This window comes from Manis javanica, chromosome 6, assembly GCF_040802235.1.
Source record: "Manis javanica isolate MJ-LG chromosome 6, MJ_LKY, whole genome shotgun sequence".
Classification (NCBI taxonomy): Eukaryota; Metazoa; Chordata; class Mammalia; order Pholidota; family Manidae; genus Manis; species Manis javanica.
The window spans coordinates 11,162,257-11,171,343 of NC_133161.1; the positions used below are offsets into that span (position 1 = coordinate 11,162,257).

General features: G+C 38.5%; 1 non-coding gene across 1 annotated transcript; it reads left to right on the forward strand.

Moving 5' to 3' along the window:
* Positions 1 to 4,319: 4,319 nt before the first annotated feature.
* On the forward strand, positions 4,320 to 4,483 carry LOC118967645 (U1 spliceosomal RNA). Its single transcript, XR_005054862.1, has one exon. It is a non-coding gene; the product is annotated as a U1 spliceosomal RNA (small nuclear RNA).
* Positions 4,484 to 9,087: the final 4,604 nt, after the last annotated feature.

Genomic DNA, 9,087 nt, shown 5'->3' on the forward strand with positions numbered 1-9,087 from the left:
CTTAATGGAGTTCTTCCTTTCAAAATCTCAGCTCTTTAGTTGCCAAGCAACCATTAATTTATTGTAACTGGCTAATATTTAAAATTATACCTGATGATTAAATAGAACAGTCTGATTTTCGTATTCCTGGATGTGCACAGCATTGGCCAGATTGGAACAGATATGGTTGGTCTTGCTGGATCAAAAGCAAATCACAAGGAATGCTTTTTGAGGTAAGGGAGCAGGAATCTGCTTGTTTCCTGTATGAGCCCTGAAAGTGGGGTCTACAGAATACAGTGATCGGCGGGGGTCATGCAATCTGATGTCCACAAAAATCACGGGAGGCCCAGGCACTGCAAGATAGGGCTCCCTTGAAAAGGCGCTGACAACACTTCTGTTAACTTGGTAAGGCTGGGCCTTTCAATCCATGCTCTTTATGTAAGGACATTTCAAAGGGTGGGTAGCAAATTTATTAAATGAACTAAATTTAATGCTATAGAAATAGGAAATGGCTACTTTTATTTCAACCTTTGCTTCCCACATGCTCCATCATATCTCCCTTCCCTTGCTCTGTGTGACATTAAGGCAGACCCTGTGATTTTCTAATAACTTTGCTTATAAAAACCACTTCACGTTGTTGCTGAAGACCCACCATCAGGTGTGAAGGTGTGCATCCTAGTCTATATTAGGGCTTCAATGTTGCATCTCATTTAAAGAGCTTCTTCTCCCCTGGTCAAGTCTGACCTGCGACTTGGAGATTTGCAGGTGGAGAGCAGGAATGGTTTACTCTTTCGGTTTTCTTTGCTAGTCTACTCCAACCCTCCATCTCTTCCCTGCACCTTCTAGTGTCAGGACAGGGAAGAGGTAGTGGAAAGGGACAGGAGTCCTTTTCTTGTCTGGAGCTGTTTATCCTTCCCTTAGACACTGATGCCCTTTGTGGGGCAAGGGTTCTCAGTGGGCATATTTGTGCCTTCTTTAGATATCCTGAAAGGACACCTGCATTTCACATTGTTTAGAGATCCCCTTCCAATTCCTGCACTGCTTGTTCAACTTACAGCCTCTCAGTATCAGGGTCTCCTCATCTGAGGGAGCAGCCGCTCTTGGACAAGGAACCTTCAAGATGACCCCTGCCTTCTGTGATACCCACTTGTCCCCTTCTGCCTTATCAATGATAAGAGTGCAGGCTGGCTATCATCCCCAGCTCTCTCTGCCCTTTCAAGCTCTGAGAATAGATGTTCTTTTTATCCTAGAACTCTCATCATCCTGCTGTTTCTCTAGTGGAACCAAGGTGGGTCTGTTAGGTTTTGCATCCAACTAAGGAGTAGGATAGGTACAGACCACTCCTGCATCTCTAATCTCTTATGGGGGTTTCATCTTGGAAACTGCCTTTACTTGTCTAGGGCAGGTGGGAGAGAGGGAACTAGAGAACTCTTCACCTACGAATTTGTTCCCACTGGTAACTGTAGTCTTCTGTTCTGATAGCCTGGATGGGCAGTGGAATGAAGGTCAATGGACTGTTGTTTGATTTTTCATAGGCCTTGCAGAGTTGTATCTGGCACTTCTCCTTTAGAATTTGTGTTTCTTAATGCCTATTTCTTGAGCTTTGTCCTTTGAAATTCTATGATAATGAAAACATCCATTTCAACATGTCATTATGTAGGCAGTCAGAAAATGAGCAACGTTTCTGCAGTAAAAATAAAACCATGTAGTAGCTGCCCTCCTTAGAGTCCACCAGGTTTGCTCAGAAACTTTTGGTTTACTTAGGTTAAAAGCTAGATGGGAAGTTAAAAGTCCGGGGAGAGGAAATCCTGGGGCAAAATACCTCTAAATACCAAAATCAGTCAAAGGGAGAAATAAAGTTTAAAACCCATTTATTGCTTACAAACTGCAGTCCAGCACCATCTCTCCCCTGCTCCGGAGGAAGCAAGCAAGCAAGCCAGCCCCTCCCCTTAACCTCTCAAGTTCAGACATGCCCTCCGTTGCCCAGGTAATTACCCATTGACATGGAGATGAACTTCGCTCCACCCCTGAGGATATGCAAATGCACCAAAGCCAGGCGAGATATTCTGAAAATATTACAATTTTACCCACAAAAGTTCAGATTTGGAACAAGGTCAGGAATCACATTGGGAGAAGGAAGATACTGAGAGGAAAGCTGTGTCAAGACATCAGGACATGTGGCTGGCAGACTGACAAAAACTAGAAAGTTTGGAAAGGATTCTGCAAGAAAGATGATGGGAAATAAGTACTCTTCTCCAGCCCTGCTCTTATCTTTCAAACATCCTCAGGGGTATTCCAGTCTGTGTTAGTCTGAGTCCTTCAATAAACAGACACCAAGAAGCATCTGAAGTCCAAGACCTTTCAGGGAAAATGCCTATTAGGGAGGAAGAGGAAGAATACTGGGGTTCGGCAGTCAGGGAGAGCTGTCAGATTGTCATGTGTAAGCTTTGCGAAAGAGAGGGGGCCGGGGTGAAGGCTGGGTGAAGGTTGGATACACGACACGGCAGTGTGCAGTCCTAACGAAGTTCAACGAGGCCATCGAGTTGTTCTTGAGCTTGTCACGCATCCGAACTGTCCTGGATATCCCAGGAAGAGACCTGCCCCGGTGCCCCTGCCATCCATAATCATCAGGTGGACGCAGCCTGTGGGAAGCATGGTCCCAGTGAAGGAAGGGAAGGATTTCAGAGCACAGCGGCTGGGGCTGCCTGTCAGTTACACCTCCTGCTCATCAGAGATACAGGAAATGCACTTGCAAGGCCACCTCACACCCTAAAAAATGAACGAATGAGTGAGTAAACAAATGAATGAATATATTTTCCTTATTTGTAACCATTATGTAACCATTCAATCTTTTCTTTCCTTCCTTGCCAACTACCCTGAAATAGAACTATACACCCACTGTTATTTCTTCCATACTGTCTATTCATTTCTTCACCCACAGCAAGATGGATTCTCCTCCCAAATGCCCACTGAAACTGCTCCAGTCAAGGCAGCCACTGCCTTCCCAGCGCCACATTTCAAGGATTGTGTGAGTTTGGAGCTCAGAAACAAAGCCAGTCAGAAATGATAGTTGTGAAACAGGAATGTGGGAACAGTAAAAAAATCTGAGGGAGGGAAAAGGGAGATAAAGACTTGAAAGTTATGTAAAAAGAGAGGGGGAAGGAAAGAAGGAGGCAGAGAGGTTAAAGCAAAGTGAAATTTAAAAATAATGTTCAAGATACTAAAAAATCTTTTTAGAGAGACAGCCCTGAAAAACCCAGGAACTTCTTGGGAAAAATAATCAATCAAATCTAATATTCTGGCTGCTTTCAGATTTGCCAGAAGAGGTCAGCAAAGACATTAATGTCAATCTTTGCCCTCCCTAGAGGCATGATGGTTAGGAAGGAATTTTTGCCTTTTTGCTTGAAGTTTATACAGGGCTTCCATTTTCCATACTTCTGTATTTCTCAGGCCAGCTTCCTAGAGTTTAGCTGCTGTCTGTGCTCCTAGTAGAGGGATGGATCAATTATATGTTTCATGAAATGACAGATCTTCAATTTAAATTTGTATACGTCACCTGGTAAGTCTGAGCAAATTAATTAAAATTTCTGTCATGTTAGCCAATGCAAGTAGACAAAAGAAAAAAATGCAAGTAGAAGATATTAGAAAGAAGACAAAATTAACCTTAATTTCAAATAATTTGATTGAACATCTGGAAAATTCAAGAAAACAAACTACAATGAATAAGCTAAATCAGTAATGTGGCTGGCGCAAAGTTTACATTCAGAAATCAAAAGCCCTCATCAATATATAAAAATATCGAATTAGAGAACATAATGGAAAAAAACCCTTTTTACAAAAGCAACAACAATAAAGAAATAAGACTTTGCTGAGAAAAAACTAAGAAGTTCAAGATTTGCATAAAGAAAACTTCAAAATGCTGCTGAGAAACTCAAAAAAAGATAGGAACAAATGGAAAAGTGGGCTTAACAGTATGAAGATATCAATTCTCCCCTAAATTTATCCATGAAAATTTTAAAATCCCAATTAAAATTATCAACCTTTTTTTCAGCTAGACAGGCTGATTAAAATTTGTATATGGAAATATAAGCAAGCAAAAATTAGTCAAAAATATTCTGAAAGAGAAGAGTAATGAGGAGTGAGGAGGAACTATGCTTACAGAACAGACTGTACAGCCATAATTAAAACACTCAGTACTATCACTTGGAAAAAGTGGATTATTCAATATATGGTGAGACAACTCAGAGACCATTTAGGAAAAAAAATACCTTAAATCCATCCCTACATATATTACACCAGGATAAATTTGAAATGTGCTAAAGGTTTAAAGGTAAAAAAGAAACCATACCTGGCAGCAGAGATGCCATGATCACAAAGGTGGTTCTCCCAGGGCGAGGCTGATCCCCTGCACTCTAGATGTGCTGACCCCTGCAATTTCCCCAAATGTGGGAAACTCGACTGCATAATTTGTGGTAGTGGGGGACTGCGTTCGTGCTTTCCCCTATTAAAAATAAATAAATAGATAAATCATACATTTAAATAACAAATAAAAGAATGATATGGGAATGGAAAGGCATTTCCAAGTATGACATAAGCATAGAAGTCAAGAAAGAAAAGATCGAAAACTCTGACTTTATTAAGAATTTTTATTAAGAAAACCACCTGCAACAAAGTAAGTAGACAAGTGACAAACTGGGAAATATATTTGCAGTGCAAAGCATCAGAGGTTGATTTGCCTAAAAATAAAAGGCTCCTACAAATCAATGAGAATAAGTATAACAGCCAGATAGGAAAAATGGGCAAAAGACAAGAACATATGGGAATATCTTCATCTTCACTCATAAGGAGATTAGTGTAAATTAAAACTACATTAAGATATTATTCCAGGTATTAAATTGACAAATACCAAAAAGTTTTATGACACTCTGTGGGAAAAATAATGTAGAATGCAGGAACCTATATAAAGGGCAATTTCATAAAATCTATCCAAATTACAAATGCTTGTACCCTTTAACCTACCAATTCCTCTTCTAGGAATCATCAGATATTCTGGCACAGGAAATTCAGATATTCTGACATAGGGACATGGTAGAGGTATTTGGTTATTAAATGCATCATCGATTGTAAAAGCAACAGATCAAAAATCACTGAAATATTGATCAGTGGGGTAAATAAGGGCACATCCATATAGTGGAGTAAACTGGAACCATTTGGAAAGGAAAAGGAAAAAGAGTGATCCCTATGTGTGTAATGATCTACAAGACAGTTTGTCAGGGGTAGGACATGCATTTAATAAACTGCCTTTGGACAAAAAAAAAGTGTTTATGTGAATTTGCTTAAAATACCTCTATAAACATGCACAAGAATATTGATAACATTGGTTGCCTGTCAGCAAGGGGTAATCAGATGGCTGGGGGACAGATAGGTAGAAAAATATTTCAAAATATTTTTTTTAAGTTTGGACCATAAGAGGACTTTATACTTTGATGCTTTAGTACTTGAGTATAGTTGTATCTTCGTTTGATATTCTGGCATTTTTAAAAAATTCTGTATTTGGGATACTCTATAACCCTAATTCTCTAAGGATGCTAATTAGTGTATATATAGTAAGATCTTATTCATACAGAATTCAGCTAGAGAATCACTGCACCTTTCTAGAATCTGGCTAAGATTAAGAAAAAGCAAAATAAGACATCCAGCAGGCAAAACAGATATCCCAAAGTCCATGTACAAAATAAAGCTTAGACACTTCACTCACTTAGACTTCCTTTAATCTATTTATTTTATTTATTTATTGGAGACAATACATCAAGCTTGATAAAATGATTTGTTCATAGGAAGTAGACAGGTAGAGGAAGGGCCTACTGAAAGTGCTGAGCAGTGTTTTAGCTCACAATCTGAGAGGCATGTCAGAGAGAAAAAATCCTACAAAGCCAATCCAGGGACCTCAGACAGTAAGACGCGGATTCATTAGGCAAGAGCAAATCTTTTCAGAGATCATTTCTGTATGATTGTGACAGCCCAGAGGTTGTCTTGAGGGACCAAAGTCACATTCAGGTATGCTTGGGAGCTCTCTCAAGACTGTTTTCATCCCTACTATTTAAATTGAAATTTAAACACTTCTGATGATGAAGAGTTTAAAATTTAGGCTCTCTGGCATATAAAATGATATATTTCAGGTAAATAGTGTTTTGGAATATATTTTTTTAAATGCTTAACTGAAGCATCAAAATGGCAGAATAACTGGTAAGGGATTTCTTTTTCTGATAAACACAGTAAAATTCCAACGCAAAGCCTCAACAAATGAAAACATCAATATGTAAAACTGACATAGATATGCAAAAATGAGGCAAGAAAAATATTCTAGTACAATAAAATGATTTTATAATACATCAGAGCCCAGAAGAAGTTTCTAACTTATCTGTAAGGAAATGACTTCAAAAATCATGATCAAAATGTGGAGAATGGAAAATATCTATTAGTAAAGAAATTAGAAGAACCGTAGCAGTCATTGATCTAGGACAGGTTAGATCATACCATAATGGTACTATTCAGAATATTGCTTGCATACTCTTTGACCCAGCTATCCACTTCTAGGAATTGTTCTTCTAGATATACTTAAACATAGGTGCACAGATATATGCCCAAGGGAATGTATACCCTTGTTGGAAACCTGCATATCCTTTGCTTTGAAATAATGAGATGAGAAGTAATTTAAATGCCCACTAAAAAGGGACTGATGAAACAAACCATATTATATCCATAAATGAAATACTACGTAGTCATTAAATAGGAGGAAATACTATATATATTGATGTATAAAATTGAGTACTTTAAATTAAAAAGCAAGTTGCAGAGCATCACAAAAAGCACTATGTAGTTTGTTTAATACTTTCTCTGTGTGTGTGTGTGTGTGTGTATATGCATGCATGTGTGAATTCCCATGTGGTAGGATATGAGTAGAAAAAGGGTTAGAAAGATGTATACCAGATTGTTACATCAGCTGACTGGGGATTTGGGGGAATGGTCAAAGGCCAGACATTTTCACATTTTACTTTACATATAGCTATATTATTTGAAGTTTTAAAAATTATTTTAAAAATATTTATGAAGAAGAATATTGTTGTTAACTCTGAAAAATCCAGTTGGTGGGTTAGGCTAGCCCAAACTATACTTGGATTAAAATAAAGAAACAAAAATGACTGAATACAAGAATGGTATATAATAATCTGTCTTCGGTTTAAAGGGAATTCCTGAATAGGTGGTTTCAAATCAGCAAAAGTCAGTATAATGAATATGGATTGTTTTGTCTCCTAAAACTCCTCCCTCTTTTCTCTGGGGCAGCTTCCCCCTCTCTTGGGAAATGCTCCTTTTGCCTTTGCAAACTTTTGGCTCAAAGAATATGTAATTTTCTTTCCACCTCGATGCTCCTGACCACAAATGATAGGCCTGAATAAAGGCCAGCACCTGACCCAAGCTGAGCTGACTGTAAACACCGCCATCTCCCCACAGTCATGACTGACGATGCAGGTACCTACCTGATCTATCCAAGACTCATCCCAGCTCTTTCTTGGCATTTTTCAAACTGGGTTTGAAGGAGAAGGAGTCATCCTCTCCTTGATGGTGGGAATTAAGGAACACACCTTCCTGGAGCTCCCACCACCCACTGGGAGAAGCCCAGGTATAGAGGATCATGGAGCCAGTATTAGAAACAATCTGTGAGGACGGATGCAGAGTACAATGGCCCAGCTATGCCACTGCCCCACTTCCTTTCCTGTGGGTACCTGGGAAAACAATTCTCCTTTCCAACTAAGTTAGTTTAGGTTGGGTTTCTGTCCTTTAGGACCAAAAACATTGTGGTTAATAACAGAAAAAAAGGGTGAGCAAACAGACATAATGATTTGCTCCCACCTTGTCAATGGCTGTAATGATGACATAGCAATCTGAAAGAGAGCTGATAACATTCAAAAGATTACATATTAGGGTGCCTACAACCTTTAGAACATAAATCCTAAAATCCTGAACTGTATTTATAAGTTGTTAAAGAGTTCTATTCCTCCAAAGACCATATTTTTCTGGTTGAGTAATCAATTATGTGGGAAAAAAAGTAGAACGATTTTTCACAGGTTCAAACACCAAAGAGAGATTTTGTGGCCACATATCTCACCTCTGAGTATCATTTTAAAATTACTATTAGCAACTTTCTATGTGGGAAAACCATGTTAAAAAGACTTAATTGAAAACTCTGATAGCAACTAGTTGAATGTCGTGATCAGTATAATTTCTGACTTAAAACCATATATGAGATTAACAAAAGAAAAGAATGAACAGAACACACATTTAGACATGGAACAATTCTTACAAAGTTTTCATCTCAGAGAAAGGAGTCCAAAGTTTCTATTTTCAGTGTTTAATAGATAAAGGTAAGAATGTTTTTGTTAGTCCACCCACTGGGAGTTAAAGTGCATCACATAAAGCTATCTTCATCCCATTTTAAGAAAAATACATGTAAATGTCTACATATAAAAAGGCATAATTATTAAAGCAAATGAGAATAAGACTATAAGAGGGTGAAAAAAGGTTCAATTAAGTGGATTTTAGCTATTCTTGAAATGATGAAATTCACCCCAAAATCAAAGTGTCACTCTATATTTAAAAGCAAAGCCAACTTACACAGTTTAAAAATACAAGATGAGCTAAGACACTACTAAATTATAGGGAAAATGTAAATGATATTCAAATATAATAGAAGTCAATGCATAAATTATTAATCATAATAGTCATTATATAAGATAATGAAAAGGCACAATAAAAAAGAACACTTTAACAATTTTACATTCAGTCAAACAATATGACACTAAAATGTGTTAATGAAACCTTGCTTAAAATGGAGAAGAGTATGGTAGCCTTCAGAGCTCTCGCCGCAGACCCCCAAGTGCCTTGAGGAGCATGCCACTGGGCCGTGACATCCCTGACCGTGGGAGGCTGTGGCACCCACAGGCTGCTCCCGTGGCATCCAAGGCACACCCATTCTTGGAGACCAGGGATGCCTCTGACTGAAACCTCAGCTTGAGGACTCCCCAGTGATTTCCCAAGCCTCCTTAGATG